Raw genomic sequence first — 9,676 nt, forward strand, 5'->3', positions numbered from 1 at the left:
GAACGCAAATCTTCTCCGAAGATTTTACAGTTAACGCAGTATGTACCACGCTACCTATTGTACTAAAGCACCAAGACTTCGGGCCCCCCGAGACGAGCTCGAGGACTGCCCTCTTTTGTTATCTGTATGATAAGAGTCACGCTTCCAAGTATGCTACTCTTTTTTACGCCGCTTGGCACCGGGCTCGACTAGTCGGCCCAGGGACTCGCCGCTTTAGACTATGAAATGCTTCCTGCAGTCGGACAAGTAGGGTGCGGTGCCTAAGCCGTCTCCTGTCAGAAGCCGCAAATCGCAGAGCGACTGTTTGGTGGGCAGGAGTAAGGCAGAATGGGTGCTCACACGAAAAAAGGCTAAGGACCTAAAGCGTTAACATAAACTAAGCCGGTCTCCAGCCCTCCTCGCAAAGCCGACTCGTGAGTAGCCGGCTTGCCGCCTTCTATCCAACTTGTTAAAAGACTCTAGAGCATGGCCAAGTACTTGCCTCCCCAAGGTAGCCAAGAACTTGATCCAGCGGCAGTCCGCAGAGCGGCTGCTTGGCTGGGCAAGGCAGCGACTAAGGGAAGGCGGCAAAGGAAAAAGCCAAAAGAGCAATAAACAAGGAAAGATAGAAGTCGGATGAATATTTACATAGCATAGGCCCTTGGCCGAATCTTCGAGCAAAAGTTCAAAATAGACCCCGCGGGTGGAATTGTGCAAATTAACAAGTTCTTCAAAGACTATGAAAGCAGATAAAGTAAAAACAAGCCGACGGCCTAAGAAGCGGCAGGCGGGTGCGGAGGATTGGAGGTAGCGGCGGCGTCAGGCGCCGGAGCGGTCGGCTGGGCGATCTCGGCTTCGTCTCCAGCGGCAGCCGGCTTGGTCGAGCGTGGCTCGTTGCTGGAGGCACGATCGAGCTGAGGCTGGTCGCCCGCTCCGTCCACTGGCGCCTCCATCTCGCCTCCATCCCCTGCCTCGTCTTCCTCCTTGGTGCTGGAGCCGATCACCTCCGCCGAGTCCTCGCCGTAGTCGGGGTTCATCCCGAACCACTCCGGAGGCACCTCCTCGCCATCTGCGGCCCGCTCAGGAACGAAGATGCTGCTGTCGGTGTAGTCGGCGATCACTGCAGCACGCTCGACAAGGGCGTCTTCCACAGCCGCCAGCTCTGCCTGGGCCTCTAACCGGAGCGCAGCCAGCCGGTCCAGGTCCAGCCCTGGATACCAAGCCTTGACGAACTCCAAGGCCCGGCGCGCTCCAGCCCGGGCCGAGGAACCCTTCCAATCTTCAAGACGGCCAGCTGCGACCTCCAGCCAGTCGGCAGTCCAACTGGGAGTACGCAGGACCGGCATGCCTGGCCACAGGGCAGAGATCGCCTGGACGCCGGCGCGTTGAAGCCGGCGCAGCAGCTGATGGGCTGGCCGCAGGCGAGTCTCGATGCTCAGGAGCTGCTCGTCGACGGTCAGGGGGGCATTGGCGGCGATCTCCTCGCCATTTGCCCTCCACGCCTCGCGATCGGCTACGATGGCTTGGATGGCCGCCTGCGAGTGGCCAGGGAAGAAGTCTGTCCAAAACAGAAAGAAGCAAAAGAAAGAATCAAAAATCGGCTTGACTGACAGTCGGCGGTTCGAAGAAAGAAAGCAAAGAAACTCACCGTCGACAATGTCTTCGATCTCGTGGAAGCCGGAAGTCAGCATCGCCTCCTTGTCGGCCCAGGAGGAGCGCTCGATCTCGAACTCGGCCAGGAGAGCGGTCTCTTTCTTCCCCGCCTCGTCCTGGGCCGCCTTAAGCAGCTCCTTCTGCTCCGCCAACTGCGCGGCCAGCAAGTCGCGCTCTGTGGCGAGCCGGCCGCAGTCCTCCTCCTTGGCACGTAGGGCCGTGCTGACTTCGCCCAACCGTTCCTGAAGAGCATCATTGGCCTCTGAAGAGCAAAAAAGAAAGGATGATAAGTCGTCAACAAGGAAGGTCGCCGGGAAGATCCGGCCTGACTGCTCAGCAGTCGGCCCGAATCTTGGGGACTACAGCCCACGGGTGCGCCAGCGCGCCCCCACGAAAAAGAAGAAGAACTTACTATGGCTCTCCGACAAGTCGGGAGTCCGCTTCCCCACCAGCTCAACATTGCGGTTGAAGGCGGTGACGTGGAGGTTGTGATACTCCTGTGATAAACAATCAGACAAGATCAAAGTGAGGAACTCACCAGATTGAGTTCCGGGCCGCCTGGTCAGCAGCCGACCCGGAACTCGGGGACTACACCCAGTGGGTGCGCTGGCGCGCCCCCACAGAGAAGAGCAAGAAAAGACAAAGCCAAAAAAGAAAACATACCCGGATAGACGCTCGCGACGCCAGATGCGCCCTGGTGCAGCCCTGGATGGCCTCACCCTCGGCTCGCAGCTTCTCCTGCACGTCCAGGAGCGCCTGGTTCAGCGGACCGTCGCCGCCCCCTCGCACCCATCCAGTAGGTGCAGCGCTTGTCGCCTCAGCATCTGGAATGGCTGAGCTGGCGACACCGGCTTCCAAGGAGCATGGTGCCGAAATCGCCCTCCCGAGGCGGCGCGCGCTGGTGAGGCGACTTGAAGGAGCAGCCTCGCCACCGCCTCGTCCTCAGTCGGCGGCACTGGCGGGCCCGCCGGCTACTTGCCATGCGGCGGAGGCGGCGGTGGCATGACCGTGCCCGACACGGAGGCCTCGACACCGTCCTTCTCCGCGACGGAGTGCTCTCCGCCGACTTCTCCAGTCTGCCCCGAGAGCTCCGGGGCCGGCCGCGCGGAGTTCAGTGGGGTGACGAGCAGCACCGACTGGAGGCGCACGGCTTCCTCGGCCCGCCGCTGGGTCGAGGCAGCGGCTTCGGCCTCCTCCAGCTTCCTCTGGGAGGAAGCTGCCGCCTTCTCGGCCTGTGCCTTTGCCAGTCGGTCGGCCTCTTCCTCGTCGCGCTTCTCCCGCGCGTTGCGCTCCGTCGCCTCCCGAAGGTCGGCGGCGGGGTCAATTCGCCGAGTATTGGCGGACGTATCGGCCGACCCCATGACAGAGGGGACGGCGATCCTCTCGAGAGTAAGAGGGCCCTGAAGCAAAAAAAGGAAATATAAAGACTCGGGAAGATTCGTCGAAGAAAACAAGACAGAGGAAGTAAATGCTTATGCGGAGACTAGCGGCGGCTTCTTCACTTCCTTGTGGAAGCGATTGGCCTTCGCGACTGCCTCCTCCCGCTTGGTTGCGGCGGCACCCCCCTTGAACTTCTTCGGCCGGCCGCCTTGCAAACTCGGCGCAGCCCGGCGCTTCTTCGCGCCGACTTGACCAGCCAAGCCGGCGGAGGAACTCGCGCCTGGATGGCCGGCTCTCGATTGGCGGCGCGGGGCGACTTCCCTTTGTCCTCGTCTCCTGGCCAGTCGGTGAAGGTCGCCGAGGGCCGGAAGCCGCCTTCTGCTCCTCCTCCTCCGCCTTCGGCGTCGGCCTCCATCGCCGCTGCCCCCAAGTCGTGGTCATCGACGTTGCTCTCTGCGCGGTCAGGGACGAACTCGCGGGGCGGCCCCGTGGCGCTGGCTGAGGGCTGCATGAGGGGGTTCTGACTCGGAAGAAACCAAAGGAAAATCAGAAGTCGGATTCGGCTACAAAGGAAAACGCAGAAGAGCAAAGATTTGACTTACCGCAGGCAGAGGGTTGGCGCGCGAGTACGGCTCCTTGCCGAACTCCCAGTCCTCCGCGAGCTTGCAGTTTGCGATGTGGTTCACCATGTGCGCCACCTCCGTGTGGGGCATCTCCCTGGTGCACATCCGGCTCAGATCATGGCGATCGCTCATCTGGCAGATCAGATGAGGTTGGCCCTGGAGTGGGAGGACTCGGCGCACCACGAAGGCGGCCAGCAAGTCGGCTCCAACCAAGCCCTCCAACTGTATCAACACTCGGAGTCGGGCGACGGCGGCGGCGCCAGCGGGAGTCAGCGTTCCGGCCCGATGAGACCAGTTGGGAAGCCTCCCGGCCGGCGCGCCGGCTTCGTAGCGCGGTAAGTTGACCCAGTCGCCTTCTGGGGCGACGTTCTTCACATAGAAGTACGACCGCTGCCACATCCTCACCGACTTGATCAGCGCGATGGGAGGAAATGGGTTGTCGGCGGTCGACCTCCTTATCGCGATGAAGGCGCCGCATTGAGCTGCCATGCCGGCGACGTGCGTGCCGAGCTTGGAGGAGAAGAACTCCCCCCACAACTCGATGGTGGGGAGAACGCCGAGAAAACCCTCGCACAGGGTGGCGAAGGCGGCCAGCAGCACCACCGTATTCGGAGTGAGGTGGTGCGGCTGGAGCCCGTTGAACTCCAGGAAGGAGCGGAAGAAGCCGCTCGCCGGCAGGCCCAGGCCGCGCATGTGGTGCGATCGGAATATGACCCGCTCGCCCTCCTCCGGCGCCGGCCTTATTTCCCCCGTCGGCGGGGCGCGGGCTCGCACCAAGTTCGCGCCGGGGAGCCGACGCGTCTTGCGAAGGTGCTCGATGGTGTCATCGTCCACTTCGGAGCCGTCCCACACGCCGGAGCGCACGACGGGAACCGCGGCGGCGGAGGAGGAGCTCATCGCTGTGGGAGCGGCGCGGCGTGGCGCGACGGAGGTAAGAAGAAGGAGAAGCAGGAGGAGGCGGGGGAGCAGGGAAGAATGGGCGCGCGTGCTTCGCCGTCCCGCTCCCCCCCACCTACTTATAGGCCTGCGGGCTGAGAAGCCGATGGGGCGGCGTAGGATTAACTGCGCGCGAGGCCCCACGCCCCCCATGTTTTACCCCACGAAGTTACTGCGTGCAGTAACGACATGGGGAACCCAACCGTCCGCACGGCCGCAACGGATCCGTTCGCGGGCCGAGGCGCGGTGGTGGTGGGCCCCGCCTGACGGCCTGTCCCGTCACGCGCGTGGGTGGGCAGACTGCCCCCGCCACGTGGCACCGCGCGCCGGGGCCGTGGCGGGCGACCACAGGAAGCGTATCAAGCACGCCGCCTGGTTCCCGCCGCGACGTTCGAAACTCCTCAAGGGGCAAGACGGCCCTCGGAGGGTCCGGCTCCAGCTAGTCGGCTTGAGCAGGACGGTCTTCAGAGAAACTGACCCCGGCTAGTCGGCCCGGAGGAAGACGGCCGTCAAGGCCAGCATTCCCCCACCGACAGAATGAAACTGTTGAGGCGCACGACGTGTCACCCTCGGAGCCTCACCAGCTTCGGGGACTACTGTCGGAGTAACGGGCCACGGGTAGGCAAACCCGGTCCCCAGAACCTTTCAAGACATCGGGGCAGACCGCGCCCCTCAAGTCCCAGAGGCGACTCCAAGATAAGCCGAGTCCCAGAGGCGACTCCGAGGTAAACTGAGTCCCAGAGGGGACTCCCATCCAAACCGAGTCTCAGAAGCGACTCCGAGGAATCCGACTACAGGAGTCGGCCCACGACTCCAACCACCCCGATAATTAAAGACAGGCATGGCCACAGTGCGCCGCACCCACGGAGATCTTTGCACGGAGCGACACTGTTGCCATGCTAACCCTGGCATCATCCCCTAGGGCGGAGCCCTGTACCCACGATGACCTGTTTGTACGGCCCGGAGACAGCAGGGCCTACCAGTCAGCGGGAGTGCCGAGGACGGCGAGAGTGCCGCGAGTTAGACCCGTTGGGAGTCGGCCCCCAGGAGTCGGCCGGCCCCTCCCATGGGCCCCGCGAGCCATTAACCGAGACAAGACGGGGGATGACCACAGTGATCGCCCGCCAGGCGGCGGCACTGTCGCCATAACCCCATGACCAAGCCTGCGTCATTAGAAGCGCGGCTATAGTAATCTGCAGCCGGCAAGACCCGCCGGCGACGGACGCGGGCTGACGTCCCGGTATCAGGCCAGTCGGCGGGACCCACCAGTCGGCGGGCCCCAGGAGTCGGCGGAGAAGACGGCGCCTGAGAGACAGACGACTGGGACCCGCACCCAGCTGGTTTTACCATTGTACCCCCGGGGGGTAGGCCTATATAAACCCCCCGGGGCACCCATGCAAAGGGTTCGAATCCATTAGCATTACACAGACCACATAAGTAGGAGAGAGCTAGCCTTGCCCTCCCCTATTACCCGAAACAGCTCTAGGAGCAGCCTTGTATTCACTTCGCCTTAGTGATCATGCGGAGACCCCACAGAGCAGCAATAGGGGTGTTATCTCCTTGGAGAGCCCTAAACCTGGGTAAGATTCGTCGGCGTGCATGTCTACGCCTCATCCCGTTTCCAGGCACCGGCGACGTTCAACTCGCCCCCACCATGATAAGCCATCCTTTGGCATATGTCGCACCCAACCCCCGACAACGAGGGTGGAGGGTGCGCCCCCCTGGGCGCGCCCCCTGCCTCGTGGGCCCCTCGGAGCTCCACAGACGTACTCCTTCCTCCTATATATACCTACATACCCCCAATAGACCAGATACGGAGCCAAAAACCTAATTCCACCACCGTAACTTCCTGTATCCACGAGATCCCATCTTGGGGCCTGTTCCGGAGCTCCGCCGGAGAGGGCATCCACCACGGAGGGCTTCTACTTCAACACCATAGCCCTTCCAATGAAGTGTGAGTAGTTTACTTCAGACCTTCGGGTCCATAGCTAGTAGCTAGATGGCTTCTTCTCTCTTTTTGGATCTCAATACAATGTTCTCCCCCTCTCTCGTGGAGATCTATTCGATGTAATCTTCTTTTTGCGGTGTGTTTGTTGAGACCGATGAATTGTGGGTTTATGATCCAACTTATCTATGAATAATATTTGAATCTTCTCTGAATTCTTTTATGTATGATTGAGTTATCTTTGCAAGTCTCTTCGAATTACCCATTTGGTTTGGCCAACTAGATTGGTAGTTCTTGCAATGGGAGAAGTGCATGACTTTGGGTTCAATCTTGCGGTGTCCTTACCTAGTGACAGAAAGGGTTGCAAGGCACGTATTGTATTGTTGCCATCGAGGATAACAAGATGGGGTATTTATCGTATTGCATGAATTTATTCCTCTACATCATGTCATCTTGCTTAAAGCGTTACTCTGTTTTTAACTTAATACTTTAGATGCATGCTGGATAGCGGTCGATGAGTGGAGTAATAGTAGTAGATGCAGAATCGTTTCGATCTACTTGTCACGGACGTGATGCCTATATACATGATCATACCTAGATAACCTCATAACTATGCTCAATTCTATCAATTGCTCAACAGTAATTTGTTCACCCACCGTAGAATACCTATGCTCTTGAGAGAAGCCACTAGTGAAACCTATGGCCCCCGGGTCTATTCTCATCATATCAATCTCCATCACTTTATTTTACTTGCTTTGCTTTTACTTTTTACTTTGCATCTTTATATCAAAAATACCAAAAATATTATCTCTATCAGATCTCACTCTCGTAAGTGACCGTGAAGGGATTGACAACCCCTAAGCGTTGGTTGCGAGTTGCTATCGTGTTGTGCAGGTATAGGGACTTGCGCGTGACCTCCTACTGGATTGATACCTCGGTTCTCAAAAACTGAGGGAAATACTTACGCTACTGTGCTGCATCACCCCCTCCTCTTCGGGTAAAACCAACGCAAGCTCGAGACGTAGCAAGAAGGATTTCTGGCGCCGTTGCCGGGGAGGCTTACGCAAAAGTCAACATACCAAGTACCCATCACAATCCCTATCTCTCGCAGTACATTAATTTCCATTTGCCTCTCATTTTCCTCTCCCCCACTTCACCCTTGCCGTTTTATTTGCCCTCTCTTTCCCAATCTCCTCCTCTCTTCCCCTTTCCTTTTGTTTGCTCGTGTGTTAGTTTGCTTGCTTGTCGTGATGGCCCTACCTAAATTTGGTGATCTTCACCTTAAAAGGCTAGAGGAGATCGAAAACAATGTTAGGAAGTTTGTGGTTTTGCAATTTGAGCATAATAATTTCTTTAGAAACGAGCTTAATGAACAAAAGAGTTTTATGAGTTATATGAATAAAGAGCTCGATGATATGTCCAAAGAATTTGATGGCGTAAGAGCCCAAATTGCTCGTCTTGAAAAGATGACCGCTGAAATTTTGGATATGCAAGCTACCTTAGTCAATAAGATGGCCGCTAAACCGAATTCCTATGAAAAACAAGATGAAGATCTAAAAGTTATTGATGTGTCTCCTATTAAATCTTTATTTTGCAATATGAATCTTGATGAAACTGAATATGATCTTCCTTTACCTAGAAGGCGTTCTAAGAATTCTGAGTTTTTAGATCTTGACGATGAAATTGATAAAAGTGGGATTGAAAGAAATAAAAATCTAGATATTGCTAAACCCAATATTTTAGATCTCAAGGAATTTAATTATATAAATTGCTCTTTGATTGGTTGTATTTCCTTGTTACAATCCGTGCTAGATTCTCCTCGTGCTTATAGTCAAAATAAGGCCTTTACCGAGCACATTGTTGATGCCTTGATGCAATTTTATGAAGAAAAGCTTGAGTTGAAAGTTTCTATCCCTAGAAAACTCCATGATGAGTGGGAACCTACCATTAAAATTAAAATTAAATATTATGAGTTTCATGCTTTGTGTGATTTGGGTGCTAGTGTCTCTATTATTCCCAAAACTTTATGTGATTTGCTAGACTTCCGTGACTTCGATGATTGCTCTCTAAACTTGCATCTTGCGGATTCCACTATTAAAAAGCCTATGGGAAGAATTAATGATGTTCTTATTGTTGCAAATAGGAATTATGTGCCCGTAGATTTTATCGTTCTTGATATAGATTGCAATCCTTCACGTCCTATTATTCTTGGTAGACCTTTCCTTAGAACGATTGGTGCAATTATTGATATGAAGGAAGGGAATATTAAATTCCAATTTACCTTAAAGAAGGGCAAGGAACACTTTCCTATAAAGAAAATAAAATTACCATATGAATCTATCATGAGAGCCACTTATGGATTGCCTATCAAAGATGGCAATACCTAGATCTATCTTTGCCTTTATGCCTAGCTAGGGGCGTTAAACGATAGCGCTTGTTGGGAGGCAACCCAATTTTATTTTGTGTTTTTTGTTTTTGCTTCTGTTTAGGAATAAATAATCCATCTAGATTCTGTTTAGATGTGGTTTTATCTTTTAATTAGTGTTTGTGCCAAGTTAAACCTATTAGATCTTCTTGGGAGATAGTTATTTCATCTTGATATAATTTCCAGAATCTTTGCGCTCAGTGCCCGAATTGTTAAACGTCACCAGAACGTGATAAAATAGTGATTCCAATTTCTGCTGTTCAACAAACAAATTTCCCAGATCGTCTAATTTTGGTAGAATTTTTTGGGTTCCAGAAGTTTTCGTTAGTTACAGATTACTACAGACTTTTCTGTTTTTGACAGATTCTGTTTTGCGTGTGTTGTTTGCTTATTTTGATGAATCTATGGCTAGTAAAATAGTTTATGATCCATAGAGAAGTTGGAATACAGTAGGTTTAACACCAATATAAATAAAGAATGAGTTCATTACAGTACTTTGAAGTAGTCTTTTATTTTCTTTCTCTAACGGAGCTCACGAGATTTCTATTGAGTTTTGTGTTGTGAAGTTTTCAAGTTTTGGGTGAATTCTTTTGATGGATTATGGAATAAGGAGTGGCAAGAGCCTAAGCTTGGGGATGTCCATGTCACCCCCAAGATAATCCAAGGACACCAAAAAGTCAAAGCTTGGGGATTCCCCGGAAGGCATCCCCTCTTTCGTCCACTTCCATCGGTAAT

This window comes from Triticum dicoccoides, chromosome 5B (genome assembly GCF_002162155.2).
Source record: "Triticum dicoccoides isolate Atlit2015 ecotype Zavitan chromosome 5B, WEW_v2.0, whole genome shotgun sequence".
NCBI classification, from domain to species: domain Eukaryota; kingdom Viridiplantae; phylum Streptophyta; class Magnoliopsida; order Poales; family Poaceae; genus Triticum; species Triticum dicoccoides.